The sequence below is a fragment of the Metopolophium dirhodum genome, chromosome 3 (genome assembly GCF_019925205.1).
Source record: "Metopolophium dirhodum isolate CAU chromosome 3, ASM1992520v1, whole genome shotgun sequence".
NCBI lineage: Eukaryota > Metazoa > Arthropoda > Insecta > Hemiptera > Aphididae > Metopolophium > Metopolophium dirhodum.
The window spans coordinates 154,087-170,744 of record NC_083562.1 but is presented as its reverse complement, the minus strand read 5'-3'; the positions used below and the strand labels follow the sequence as shown (position 1 = coordinate 170,744).

Here is a 16,658-nt window from a genome sequence, read left to right as displayed (position 1 = left end):
TAATAAAGTAATTATCTGCGTGACGGGCGGGGCAACGTAGGCGGCGGTGGGGGCGAGCATAAAAAACGTCGTACCGGCGAGGTCCTCCGCCGCCGCCGCCGAGTCGTCCACAAAAGAATGTCGAAAAACTGGTTTGGGTACCCGCAGACGGTTTCGACGACCGGCAGCGCACCAGACCGCGGTCCGCTCCGCCTTTTTTTACTCACACCACAGACACAGACACACACACAGACACACACACAGGCACAGACACACACACACACACACACACACACACTCGAACTCGAACACACGCTTGCGCGGGTCTCACTCGTGTAGGTACTTCCATGCTAGAAATCCAATTAGAGACCGAGGCTCCCATTGTTGCGGGCCAGATGAATTATTATTATCATTATTATGATGTTACTATTATTATTACTATTATTACTATTTATTATTATTATATGGACAGCGCTACGGGAATCGGTCCGACGGCGCTCGCGGGTGTGAACACTGCCTATGTGATATTATTATTATTATTACTGTGGCCGATGATTACGTTGATGTCTTCATCGCGTCTCTCGGTCGGCCCGGTCGGATATACAGTCATCGTTTCCTTCGGCGGTGCGCGTCGCCTATACATGTATATCGTGATATTATAGGTTTTTTTTTCAACATTAACCGATATTATACTATTATATTCACCACTTTAATAGATATACCTGTTCTCTCGTGTAATATGATACATATTATTTTTATTACTATTGTGGCCGTATCGTATAGTATACACGCAACACCGTTTCCGATCATCATAATATACAATTTTTATTATTACTGCCATTATTATTATTATTGTCTAGTGAGTTGTATGGGTACACGCAGCTTACGAATCGAACGAATTCGTGATATTTCATACACGTACTTAGGTCGTTTATCATCTGAGAAATAATATCGCAGTATTTTTTTCTTCTTCTTTCCGATCGACAATTTATTCGCAAACGCATACGTTTATTTCATATTTTCGTATAGGTCCCTACACCACATAATACTTCACTATAATATGTGTTAAAATATTTTATCACGAGCTTTTTTCAATTTTTATGCTTTCGTCTCGTCACGTATAATATAGTCGTGTCTTCGCTTTTAGCCGTCCGTCTTTCACTCAATTTTTTTATTTCATCAGTCTACGTCATAATTAAGTTGTCGATGAATTGTTGATCACTATACCGCCACTTGAATAAAATTACCCGATCGGTTTTTTATGAAGGTCTGTATTTAAATGAACACATTAGGTAGGTATATAGTCTTATAGGTAGACTAAATATTTATTCGATCATGTCCACCTCTACATGAAAAATGGGCGATAATCATACACTTGAACATAGTGGTAACCCACAATTTCCAACACCTTGAAACAGTATTTTTATACCTTTAAGCCATAATTATATAGGTATAAATACTACAAAGTTTTCACAATTTTATGGGATTTTAATCACTTTCTTATTTTTTTTTGTTTCATACATTTTAAATAATATTATTAGGTACAATAATATTCTAAGCATTGTTTCATTTTACGACGATCGAAGTAAAGTTTGAAAAGTTTTGTCGAAACCGCATTAAAGCGAGATTGAATTTAAATCTTTGTAATTTTGTTTTAATTTAATTTTTTTTTTAAGTTTCGCCTTTTCGTATTATGCACCATACTAATGCATTATCATGTATTTTATTACACGGGTGATTTACCTTTTTCGACTTTTATTAAAATGAATGTTTAAGAATTTACCACACTGGAAAACACACGTATTCATTTTTATAAACTAAATATTGTATAAAAATAAAATCATTTAAAATATGAGCGGGGAAAAGGTAGACAATTTAAATATACCTAGTTATGTATGAAAGCAGTGTAAATACACGTTATATATATTATACATAATATTATTTTCCTTGGGTTTTTTCTCGAGTTTATTAAATACTTAAATACTAAATCTGTTTTATTGATTCACCATCTAAAATGATTGCGGATGATGTTCCGTATGTATACAACTAACGTGCCTATACATCATAATATAGATTATAGCTGAAAAATGCATACTTTTTGTCTTGATTCTGCATGTTTGTAGGTAGTCGTAACTACATATGTATATGTATGAATCAACTAACTGTTTTATGTCGTTTAATATCTCTCTTGAAAACAGTTTATTTGAAACATAGTATAACTATACTGCAGCTGTATATTATTACGATGTAATACATTGTTATCACGATAATATACGGTTTGCATACTTTGTTTTGTGCCGTTTTTAAAAGTTAATTAAAAAGGGTAGGCACCTCTTGTCTCTTGTATTATAATATAATATAACATTCTAACATCAAAGAAGTGTATTCACTATAAGATACGGTGCGCATAAAGACGAACAAACACGAATACCATATTATTTATCTATATCACATAATTATTTTACTTTTAGAGATTTTAGTTGTGCAGTTACTCCATCAATCGCATATAAATTAATTTAAGGGATAGTAAACAATATTTGTAATTTTTGTACAAACGCAAAATTTAAATCTGTAAAACATAAAATCTGTTGGTTTTATCAGAGAAAAATATATTGAAGATAAAAGTTTTTACAAGTAGGTACATTTGAGAATGAATACAGTCGGTCTTTGTATTGTTTCTACGTCTTATAAACTATACAACATTTTACATAATAGTAGATATATATTGTAGCAAGGTACGTTTTATGCACACGTAGGTATTGTAACTGCACATTAAATACAATCTGTGAATAATATTTTTTGTATTAAATCCTTAAAACTCTGTTAGACGTACTTCATCGCATACAACCTACCGACTATATATTATTATGTAATTCCCGTGTAACATGAAGCGTTTGTTATATTTTACGTTTATTTATTTTGTACATATGTTTTATGTATAATTTTAAATATTAACCAATATAAGCATCAACACCTATAAAAAAAATCCACTAACTTAATCCACCTTAATTGATGGAATTTGCAAATAAAACTGATGATATTCTGAAAAATATAGTTTTATTGCACTTCTATAGGGTATTTTAACTATTGCTGCGATTTTTTTACTCACAGATGTATTAATTTAGGTGACCAAATATTTAGCAATAATTATTTTTAAAAATCTATAAAAAAAAATTTACTGCATATTAGCACGTATGGTTATTGGTTTGTGACTTAACATTATTAGCACCTAAGTCAAAATTGTTTAAGAAAACTAAAGAACTCATGCCATTATTTCTTTAATAATAATAATATTACGTAGTATTTAACTAAAATGTTCAAGGTTCATATATTAAACAAGACTTTAAACATGCAAGCGTACAGTCATCAAAAGAGGTCGCGTACAGTAATTTCTTTAAAGTCAACAAACTTAAAGATAAAGTCTTATTGAAAAGCTCTCAGTATACTTACATTAACTATAATAGGTACATGTGTTGTGTGTACCAATATGTAAGTAAAGCATACACAAATGAATTACACACATTACACGTTGTGCAGTGTGTGTTCGAGAATTTGAAAAGTTATAGTGATTTTGTTGAATCTTTAGGTAAATAAATAAATAATTTTTTATTCGGATTATTAACTAAACGTTTCCAAAATGGGTACCATATTATTTTATGTTAGTTATTTTAACTCAACGTGACTACTTATAGTATTCCGAAGTATTAAGTTTTAATGATATGTGTAACTGTTCTCGCTTTAGAGTAACCAATTTTAAAAAATCAGTAGAAAATAGATATATCTAAATGTTTCCATCTCGAATATTTGCCAAATTTTTATGAGGACGGTAATAATTATTAGTATGCACTTTGTAGTTTGGTTTTATATTTTAAACGTTTATTTATAAGTGAAGTATTAAAAAAATAAATAAATAATATATTGTTAAAAACAAAGATCCACACATCATTATACACAATAATCGTTTTTATATGTCATCGTGCATGTTAAAATTTAATATTAACATTGTATTCTATGCTAATTGTTTAGTAAACAATTGTTGTCAAACAAGGAATAACGGTGATTATAATATTATATACCTAATATGATTTATTATCATTAATAATTCATCCAATAGCGTTCAATTTATTTTGAACACATACAAAACAAAAGTAATTAATGGACTGAAATAAAATATTTACTAATATATTTGAATTTTAATATAACAAAAAATATAAACATATAACAAAAAAAGTTTCAATCATAAAAAACAACATTTTAATACTATAAAATATATACTAAGTAATGCAGGATGTATCTATCTAATAATATGTTAACAGAGTAAATTTAATATTTCCTATTAAATAATTTAGTATTTTATACAGAATCCATTAAAATAACAAAATATTAACTCAATCTGCATAAAATTAATAAAGTATTTCTTGATCATTAATAAATAAAATATTATATACAACTTCGTTAAACTTTCATTCGATAACATGTATTAGTTTTTTATTATAAATAATTCAACTTTTAAACTATGGTCTCAGTAAATGCGTTACAATTTTGTTTTAGTTTACAAATTAATAAACATGAATTTATCACAAAGAAGTTTATAAGTTAATTGGCAGTTTCTGCATAGATCCTAAATAATACCTATAAATTCTTAAGTTCAATTGCCATCCCAAAATATTGTCATAGTATTTGCAAAATATGACGATTAGTCTTTTGGATTTTTTAGTCTGCTAACTTAAATGTTTGCCTCCCTGCTCGAATCGTACTGGATTTTCACCTAAAAGTTTTTGGGTACCTACCTATTTTATAGGTATGCGTTATTGATTGTACAATAAAAATTATTTCCATAATGTTGTTTACATTTATAAATAAATATTCGTCAAATAATGTTAACCTATAATTCTGCTGTATTCATAATCGGTGCAACATTATGTTGATATGAACAAGGGCACACAAATAATATATTTTTGATTTAAATTCTTTTCTGAAAAATAAAAAATGGGAAGTCAACAAAATATAATTTCGTTTAATATTAAATAACATGAAATGCAAACATATTATTTGACGATTTCTCTGTTGACATACTATACGGTACACTTGAAAATATGCCAATGTGGTCGCGATCATTTTGTATTTGATCTAAAAATCTAAACGTAGCTATCAGACAACTAAAATAAAAAATAAATATTTAGGTACTATACAATTATTAGTTATTGCTTTTATAATAAAATCTATGTTAGTGAAACAAATTATGTTATAATTTACAGTTATATGTATATGGCTGTGAATTAAATGCCATATATAACCTAAAAAATCCATTTGACACACACAAAAATTCAGTTAAAAATGTACTTGAATCTTACTAAAATATAAAATTTACTTTTTTAGGAAGGTAGTTCGAAGAAAGATATCCAGCATGATAAATGTTAATCTTTTGACCTGAAGCGTACATGTCGTAGCTACTTAGTGAAATATATCTTTTCATGAAAAGTTATCCATTTCATGAAATGGAAAAAACGTCTTTTTCATACTTCGAAAAATACGAAAATATTTTCCAAAACAGTCACTTTTTCACAATGAGGTCATTAATTTTGTGTAATAAAACATTTATCACAGAAATTAAATCTTATTATTAAATTTATTACATACCAAGATTTTTTACATGATATAAATATTTCAATTACAATAATATTAAATACATTTTATACAAAAAAAACCTAACCTAACCTAACCTAATAAGATAATCTAAATAAGAACATGGACGTAGTTAAAAAAAATTAAATGATGTAGATAAACAGCTAAGTACTTCATAATTACACGACGTCGGACTAGGATACGAAATGACAATCATTACAATTTGCAGTACACGCCATGTACCGATTTTTAATTTGCAGTACAACTTTGAATCTAATGTCTGATGTCATCGTACAACTGTCGATAGAAATTATTAATCTATTAAGATTCTTCTTATGTAAAGATAATAGGTTTTGGGAAATGTTTTTCCTAAAACGTTATAAAAACTCGATACTGGGTATTAACCGAAAATATTACATTTATATATAGATAAAAATATTAAATTTATAAAAATAATACGAGGTACCTCGTACAGTTGTACCCATATAATAATTAATAGAGTATAATGAGTAAAGACCGGATTTATATTCTCTTAAAATACCTTAAATATGATGCTAATATTCTCGAAAAAACCTTAAAATATTCTCATTATATTCTCTTAAAAATTTAAAAAATATGCAAAATATACAAAAAAAAAGAAAAAATATGCAAAAATAATCAATAAACATCATTATATTTACTTTAATATGCATTTAAAATTTTTTTTTTTCAATTTCATATTAATAGTGAGTTAATTATTAGGTATTTAAAGTTTCGTATTCTAATGGAATATTATTGCACTTTAGTAAGAGTTGGAAATGATAAAATAAAAAATTGTAAATGTTCAAAAAAATTTTTTCTGGGTACCGTAATATTAAAATTAAAAATAAATACAAATTTTTTCTCACAATTTACGAAATATTCCAAAATATGCTAAATGAGTTAAATATTCTCTAACCCATAAAATATTCTCAAATATGCAAAAAAAAACTTTTTTCTATGCATTCAGAATTGAACAAATCATCCACATTTTTTACTCTCATAAGACTGCCTGGTCTATACCCAGTAACGATATGTAAAAACATATAAATCCGGTCTTTAATAATGAGTATATAGACTACACAATATGCACGTATATATTATATTGGCTTCGGCGTATATTGATAGGGGTGTATACTGTAAAGTGTAATGTGTTAAATTAATTCTTATCGGACAAAAACGATGATCAAATAGTAGGTTTGAATCAAATATCAAGTAATATACGTAATTTGGCAACGAAAAATTAATTTAAAATTTAGGTTGCATATCATTTTAAGTAGGGTGCAATCTTAACCACTACCAATTATTCGATATTAAATTTAAGTTAATAAATATAGTGTATAATAAACGCCATAAGAATATTATAATCCAATCACAAACTGGCCAATTTTATAAGTATACATAGTCCATCGTATGAGAATTGTTTTTGACATTTTAAACAGATTCTTTAATTCTTATTTACGTCCTTTATCTTTATGGTTGAACCACTCGACAGTAATCTCGGATTAAAACTAAGTTTATAAGGGTCATATTAATATTCATATACTTTTCGTTTAGTTGTTACATTGCGTCACTGTTCTCTTGTTCAAGTTGTATTTCAATAATACGTAGGTATCAATATAAAATAAAAAAAATTCAAATTTGCACTTTTTCTGAAATATGAAGAAATATTAGGTACGCCAAGACAAACTTTGTATATAATTTCAATTTTTACAACACAATATGTTATAGGTACATATCTTATTTAGAATAATTAAATGTACAACCACCAAAAAATAACATTGAAATTCAAGAAATCCTGAAGCCTAAACCTTACCTAGTAATATGTAATTATAATAATAACAATATTTGTAAGTGGTAAACTAGTAAATATTTTATTTCAAAAAGTGAATAACCACATTGTGAAAAAATTACCCAATGTCAAATTGGAATGACCATTTCATGAAAATATGACAGTTTAGTGAAATATTTCACCAAGTGTAAAAAAGTCGTTTCCACTTTCTGAAATTGACAACTTTTTATGAAAAGATTGATTTCACAAAGTGGCTACGAAATGTATACGTTTAACTGATAATTTGATCCGGTTAAATAAATTCACTCCATTTCTGTGTCTTTAAGAGTGACTTGGTGACTAATTATTTTTGTTATTGCAAAAGAAAATAATGCGTTTTATGTTTTGTTACTGTGTATAAACGCACAAATAAAATATATTTAGTCAAAACAGAAAATATCAATTATAAGTAGGTATTAGTAATAATTAATAACTAACGACGTATCTTACGGATTATACTATTATTACTTATTTATACTTACTAATTTGTATAACTTTTAAAAAAACCGTTATGTTAACTATAAAATGTATATGTATTTAGTGACTATTTTGTTACGATGCAGATGAGGTTGTTTAAATTTGTAACAATTAAAATAATGAACATACAAATCTTGAATATTTTTCATATATGATCAAGATGAAATAATAATAATAATAATAGTGAGGTATATTGAACGTATTTTATTATTTGCGTCTTTGTATTACTTCTTACAGTATAGATGAACAATAACTCTTAAATTTATCATCATCAAGTATATTATGCACTTTAAAATGATACTTCGGAAATTATTACCGACTTTCAATAGTTATGTGAAAATGCATTCAGTTGCCATCGTTTTGAACAATGATGTATCATCGGAAAAGGACACGGAACGTTAGAGGCAGGTACTTCTAGAATATACGGTTGGCTTAATTTTTATGCTCCACAAGTAATGACGTACCCATGAATTTCTTCTTCTTATTATTATTATTATATTATTCCTTTATCTCAAGAAATCCTATCTTGCAATATATTTTTATTGATTTAATTACTAGTTTAATCATATTTTGTATTACTAATATCAAAAATTCAAAGACCCGCAATATCAGGACCTGGGGAACACAAAAATACACCCGATAAACTGTTCTAACTGTTTTTAACTGTCCATTCCTGAACAGAAAAGCAATATTGTTTAGGTAATACAAATATTACAAAAAAACGTTGTACACTCGTATACGTCGTAGATACTAAGTATTATTGGACCGGACATGTATGTCACCTACATATAGGTACAGAATAAAATTAAATGTATTATGCTCAAAACCAAAAATCTTTTCAATAAAATACTTGTTAATTTTTCTGTCAATAAAAATAAATAGAAACATTTTTTACATCCAGACGCGTTTTTTAAAGTATAATAACTGTTTCTTAGAAGTTTGTAAAAGTGTGAAATATATATACTACATACTGCAGAAGGATTAGGTATATAAAATAATATTATTATTACAATAAATTCAAAAATTGAACTTATTGTCTTGTGAATATAAAGATGTAAGGCTATTTTTAAAATATTAAAAAAGTCTTTTGGATACAATATTTATCTTTTAAATCTTCCATTGAAGTAAATTTAAATTCACTTTTTCTGTAAGGATGTATGATCTTATTCACGTTTGTAAAGTGTAATATTAACCATTTCAATGAGAGCTTCTTATTTAAATAATTCAATTATTCTCTCGGTTCAGAGTACAATTCTATCAATTAAAGAGTATGAATATTAATACTAATTACTAATTTATAAATTAATATGTACCTAATATGTACTGATATAGCAATATCATATTATGTATGATATCAATTACAATTTTCAGTACCGACCTATATAATATAAACACAAAAATATTTTGACAACATCTTGATGATTTAATATTTATATTTAATCCGGTCGTTCAAAAGGTTTCGAAACAAAGAAAAAATATTTCTTTACAAGTTGTTTGCTCTGGTAAGGACGTCATAAGATAAAATCTATTCATAAGGTCCACGATTCCACGGGCGGAGAAATGAGAATACACGTGGACGGGAAATTTCGTTTATGGTTGGGTTTCGTCTTTTTTTTTTTTGTAAACCCCATCGATACGAACCCTTTTGCTAATCCTCCCCAACAAGTGTATAGGTGGTTATTTTATTCGGTGGACTTTGCGCAATAACTAACGGGTTTGGAACCCAAAATCGAGTGAATTGAAAAGCTAAAGAAATTATTTTTTGATAACGTGCGCGGGTATTATAACCTGCAGTTTGCATTCCGATTTCGCGTAACTCGCTTCCCATCTACGTCTACCTACAATAATATTGAATACCTAATAATTAGGTGACTGACTATTATATCATATAAGTACGTGTGTATATTTTTCAGTACAGATGCAACACGCCATTATTGTTAGATGCAAAGGATTAACAATGTATATAGTACACGGACTTGAGTAGAGAAATGCCCGGGGTAAAGCAATACCTAAAAAAAAACTGATTACGTTTGTCAACGCACATGTGACTGCTGTTGGATATCTACCATGATAAATGATTTTCATGTCATCGTTGACCAAAGCCAACGCGTGTGAAGTAGATGGACACGTTATATTTAGGTAGGTACACTATAATATATCAACGTATATGTACGACTCATAAAAACAATAATATTACTACTACAATATAATATGTCGATAATAACATATTATACCAGAATCGGACTTTCGCAGATTCGTCGTGAATGTTACTCACCTTTGGTTTTACGGGCACGTATTATAAGTAAATATGTGAAACGACGCAGCCACTGAATTATATTATAACATCAGACGGTGTGTGTGTGTGTGTAAGCGCACGTGAGAACCGAACTTTTTTTTCTCTTGGGTTTTTAATTTTCCTCTCGGGTTTTGCGTCCACGCGCCTAGACGACGAAACGTCACACGCGACCGATCGCAAGTTGGGTCGGGTTTTTGTTTAAACAGACAGTGTGCACGAGTGTTATTGGGTGACAAGCACGGATAATATTACCCACGGCCGCGATTACGAGTGCCTGGCGCGATAGACGACGGACGACGTGTATCTGGTATATCCGGTGTACCTTGGTACAGGTACTTGGTATCGTTAGTGTCGGAGACGAAAAAAACCGCGAAAACGCGCAAATGCGCCCAACACGCACACGCTCGACGACGGTCGGACGGGAATAGAAGAGTGAGAAATGGATAAAAAAAAACTGAAACGATTAAACGAATGACAATGTCTTAAGCGGAAAATTGCCGAAAAACGCGAAATCGCACGCGAACAAACGGCGGTAACGGGCAGACGAGGACGACCGACCGGCGGGAACGACCGTGTGATGCACGCGGCGGCGACGGGCAAGCTAAGTCGTCTCGGAGTCGGAGTCGCAGTCGCAGTCGACGGCGGCGCGCGTATACAGTTTGTAGACGCGTTGGCCGGGCAACCGCACAGCGCGCGCCACACACGCTCTCACTCATACACACACACACACACACGCATACATGCAGCACTTACGCATAGACACACGCACACAAATACACAAATACACAAATACTACACACACACACATGCACGCACGACGTAGGATATTATGATCTGCCGCCGGTGCACGTACACAAAGGACGACCACAACGTGCGTCCGTCATAATGCGCTCGTGCACACATACACCACGACATATTATTATGTCACAGTTTCATGCTGAACGCCGAACGTAATGAATCATAACGCCACGGACAGGTGATATTATATTATTATTATTATTATAAGCCCTACTGATCTCAGCGGCTGTTTTTCAATCTAGCGATAAAAAAAATTATCCCGCTCGCCCCCTCCCCCCCCCCCCCTGAACGCTCACAAACTTGCGCCGTCGTGTAATATTATTGTATACAAGTCTCCGTGGTGCAAGTTTTACGGTCTGCTTTATGGTCGGTTCTATTTTTTTTTGTTGACATAATAAAAGTAGTAATCTATTAGGTACGCACGTATAGATGGTACAAATGCACGTGGTTTTCTCCCGGAACGAGTTTAATATTACGTGTTTTATAAACAAGTACTCATGATAGTATAGGTGGCCAAGGGGTCTTGCCTCTCGAAAATCTTTAGAAGACGGTTGACGTGAATTAAGATGGTTAGTGGAGTATCACCCACAACCGGCTTTACGACATAAGTGCCAAAATTACATACCATTTGCGCCAATGATATAAACTATATCCAACATATTATGATATAAGCAAATAAAGATAAACAAAAATAAATATAAATCGTACCAATATTAATATTTTATATAATATTATGGTTGATTTTAGATTCTGAGTGGAGCGTGATTTTTAATTATTATATATTTCATCATAATATATATAAAAATATTTTAAATCGTCAATAATCAATAATAGGTAAAATTATAATCATGATAATAAAACAATATAGTTATCACTTATGTACCTAATATAAATAAAAACAAATTTTTGAAGGATATGTAACCACTGGCCATTTCTCTTAAATATCTTTATTTTCGAACATTATGAAAAAATTCATAAAATGCACCTTTATTTGTAATTATTTTTGCTAAATTAATTTTTGGTATAGCCTACGTGAAAAGTGAATGCTTAAAAATAGCATATACCAACAATATAATTTTAACATAGATATGGTTTTTTGGCTGGATAAAACTCTTTGTTTTCTAACCGATTTTGGGTTACACTTTGTTTATCGGCTGAGAAACGCAAATCAACAATGAAAAGAAAACATATCTATATTATTTCTCAATTTTCCTTGCAGAGGAAAAATATTTAGTAGCATTATAAGTTATAATTTGTTATACCAATATAACACAAAAACTTTGACACTCTATCATAATCAGATAATAAATTAGTCAGGTATATAGGATTTTAGCGCTTTTGTACGATATGATTTATTTTTTGATTATCTTATTTTGGCACTTATGACTTCTACCACCCAAACCCCGCAAATAAAGATTTAGCCTCGAAATAATTTACAATATCGTTGGTTTTCTGAGAACTTTTCAGTATAAAATATGTAAAGTTTATTATTACCTACGTATTGCTTCAGTTAATTCTTATATTATGGTCAACTTCTCTCCATTGCCTAAATGTTGACCCTAATAGAGCCTATGTATAGAATACATTGTTTTGTGTTTATAAAACTTGAGCATAAGTATAATAGTTCTTAATATTTTGAAATTTTCCAATCATTAAAAAAATTATGATATCATTTAAATAGCACTAAAAGCTATGATATCTATAGTTCTTTATTTCTTGTAAATTTGTAACTCAAGGAAACATATAATTTTTTAAGTTTTATTTCCATAATTCTTCATTCCTCCTTCAACCTATTCAAAAATCATGTCAACGCTACTGGTTTGAGCATGTTCTGCGTGAACCGATATTGTTCACAAGTGGAAAATATGTGATTTAAACTTTAAAATAATAATATCATTGTCGTTACTTATCGTTAGATTATTGTAGGTCTGTGCTTTTGGAATTTTACGACAATTTTTGTTGTAAAGGAGAAAATAAAAATAAATTCAAATCGTTCCATTGTTAAACACATCATAATAAACTTCAAATAGAAATGGTAATGTATACATATCATAACGACGATGATGACACAATAAATAATAAATATGTGTTAATGAAACGAATGGGCTGAAATTTTCCAAAAACACTTTAATAAAGTTGCTTTTATCGCATATCAAAAACGTACGTAATTCGATTTAAATCTCGCATAACATTATAATAAACATTTACGAGACGGTGTTACTGGTATTATAAATAAAATAAAAACTGTATCAAATGTTTCAAAAAAATGAAAATAACTTTTCATTCTATTAGAATCATGGGCACTCCATTTGTTCTTAGTGCAACAAACGATCTAATGAATTAAATTTTTTTGCTTGGGAACATTTTAGTGGGTTTCAGAGATCCACCTATATTTAATACAATTAAATGGGAGAAAGAAATGCACATTTATAGGAATGTTCAGGAACATTATTACCGTTATTTAAAAATAGTCAAATCTGTAATAAGTTTAAATTAAAAAAACGTAATGTTTGGCATAATAATATAAATATCTTATAATATTAAATTACGTTTTTTTTGTGAGTGTAGTTTTTCCTGTTTCACTTGCATAATGTAGTAGCAGTTAGTATAAAGTATAAACGCTTATTAATATTTAAAATCTCAAAGTGTTTTAATTAGGAGAATCTTTTCACCAGTTTAATCTGCTTAACATTTTTATGTTCAATAAACCTACTTTTTAAACAAGTATCGTGCTTGTATTACAGCATCTTAGAACAATTTCAATTTAAATTTCTTGGTATTCTATACAATTCACATTAATAACTATCGGAGTTCTAAAGATTTGATGTATACACAGCGTTTAACCGTGTTTTTCCTCCTTATTATTTTTTTTCTCAATATAGATTTAAAAACTATTATCGCAAATTGTTCAAAATATAAGAGGTGACAACCATATATTTTTATTATTTGTAAATTCATGTTCTTGCCACAATCATTTTTGTATGTGCTGTCCATCAATTAATATTGAAAGTATGACTCGCACAACCGAACAAGTAAGTACAGCGAGTAGGTAAGGGCTTGATCATACAATTTTCCGTTCTCATTTTCAGAAGTTTTTATAGAACACCAAGTTTCATCCCTTAACTACTTTTAATCCTCAACAATCTAATTTCCTAAAACAAATGCAGTTAAGCCACTATACGTTTGTACACGTCTGAAGAAAAAAGCATTTACTTTTAACGGAAAGTTTTTAATTCCTTGAAAGCAGTACATGATCATGTTTTTTTTTTATAGAACGGTACCTGATAGGTACCTACCATACCTTTACAAATAAATTGATGCACACTTGATAATATAATGTATGATATAATATGTATTAGTAAAAATAGTAATTCTAATCACTGCGTTAGCTTAGTTAATTTCAAATGCATTATATATACTGTCGTTAAAATAATCATATCCACCAACAAAATGATATGCATCAGAAAGCTAGAAACGTTAGAAAGTTGGAAAGGTAGGTACATATAAAAAGTTCCTAAAATATATCAAAATTTAAGTTATACATTAGCGTTGTACATTTTATGTCATTTATAAATCAACAATTTTATTCAGTTACAACGTATATAAATTTATTTGTTGCACAATTGTTTGTATCATATTATTATATTGCAAATCTAGTCTTTAGTTACTTGATTTATATAATATGTTTTACCTATCATATTTATTGCTGAATACACAGTTACTTATTCACTTGTTTGTGAAACATATATCAGTCATAAGAATCCTAATAACATCAAAACATTAATACATTAAATATACTTTTTTTTACCTTGTCTTGCACTATTTTATTGTTAATGAACCACATTCTTTAAAATAAAAAGAATACGTAGAGATACGTCGAAGTTTAGCCGAATGTGGCCATCAGGGTCTGTGTATTAACTTCACGAAGCACTTGACGTGTTTAAAAATAAGATAAATAAACGATCTGATCAAGGGTACTCATAAAAAAAAAGTTTAGATAAATCTAAATTTATTTAATTGCAAATTTAATAATATAAACTATGACATCAATAAACCGTAATAATGTACTTTATAAATTCTTTATTCTTTAACCCTTAAAACGATCACTGATTATATTGAAATAAAACTATTTAAAAGATTGAAAATGTTTAGTGTTGAGACGGAATAGTCAAGAATTTCCACATTGTTTCCCATTGGAAATTTGGCCAGGTGCAAAGTGCATAATATGACACCGTGGCGTGTGAATTATTTGTAGTTACCATAACTCGGATGGCTTCGGTATTCAGTTTTCAGTTTACGAGTGAAATATGTTATGTAACTTATGTGGAAGTTATGGAATATACTCTCATATTGGTAGATATTTGGTTTGCTAGTCTTCATAACGAACTAACAACTTCAATGATATTATCATTGCATGTATTGATAAAGCCGTGGAATTTAATTTCTATCCATTTTCAAATTTCTAGCATGACGATGTCATTTTAGATTTTTAGATCTAACATAAACCTTGAGCCTTGGAAATATACATTAAAATTGATATTTTAGATACTTACGTAAGTTTTAAATGTCCACAAAAAAGCCAACGATGACTGGTAATACAAAAAAAATAAAACAGAAAATATAGTTAATTGTTCAAAATGAGCTGTATAGGTTAGGTTAGGTAGATGACAAATAGTATTTATTCAACAATCATTGCACATATTTTTCATAATATTATTTTAACAGCTTTATCAAACATTCTTATAATAGAAATATCATATAATATTTAACATTTTTACTTTCATGGATAATATTATATTTTAATAAAATATATGAGTTCACAAATTGTTTTATGCAATGATAATAATACCTATGTGGCTTGGCTTGGCGCAGTTTATGAAATCAATCACACAACGTGATTAAGAGTAAGCAACGGCCGAAGGTACAAATTCCCGGATGGGTGACCACCCGGGTCTATAGTGGCAAAAACTTAGAAATACATACACGTGTTGCCAACCAACCGTTATAAACCTGTTAACCGTAACCCCTACAATAGATAATGACCATATCTGCAGTGATTATAATCGTTATTTTATAAAACCAATTTAGTAAGCATATTTAAGTATTTAATATGTGGATTTGTGCTTTAAAAATGATTATTTATTATTATTGTTTAATATTCACATAGCTTTCTACATTGAATATAACACTATATAATTCTTAGCTATAACATAAGAGTAATGTGCCAATAAACCATATTTTGTATTCTTATCAGACTTTTTTGTTTTCTTGTTTAAACTTTAAATAGTTGGTATTAGCTGATTTATTTAAAATGCAATATTTGGTACTTGTTTCAGTAGCAGAAAATACAATTTTTAGAAAAATATACTCTATAAAAACACTAAATATAATATTGGTTGTGAAAAAGATGTTGAAAATCATAAGACGGTCTATATGTTTATAAAATAAATAAATATTTTGAATATCATATTAATAAAATTAATAAATATTTCAAAGTAAAAAGTATCTGTAATCTGTATGTACCTTTTGAAGTTACGTTGTGTTATTGATTTGATCAAATATTGTACTATATTAAACAAAAATACTTCAAATATTTTTCTATTAGGTACAAAATAAAAAAAGTTTTCTTATAAA

The 16,658-nt window shown here is 29.2% G+C and overlaps 2 protein-coding genes across 4 annotated transcripts in view; one reads left to right on the top strand and one right to left on the bottom strand.

Moving 5' to 3' along the window:
* The window catches only part of LOC132941481 (semaphorin-2A-like), a 383,061-nt gene extending 372,227 nt beyond the window's left edge, over positions 1-10,834 (bottom strand). For both annotated transcript variants that reach the window (XM_061009566.1, XM_061009567.1), the window contains exon 1: positions 10,206-10,834. The gene's annotated coding sequence lies outside the window, so the exon portion shown is untranslated. The remainder of the gene's footprint in view (positions 1-10,205) is intronic.
* The window catches only part of LOC132941480 (myogenesis-regulating glycosidase), a 93,497-nt gene that overhangs the window by 49,597 nt on the left and 27,242 nt on the right, over positions 1-16,658 (top strand). Inside the window, exon 1 of one of the 2 annotated variants that reach the window (XM_061009562.1) lies at positions 11,080-11,202. The exons of the other annotated variant lie outside the window; for it this stretch is intronic. The gene's annotated coding sequence lies outside the window, so the exon portion shown is untranslated. Of the gene's footprint in view, positions 1-11,079; positions 11,203-16,658 lie in introns of those variants that run through there. 2 annotated transcript variants of the gene reach the window in all.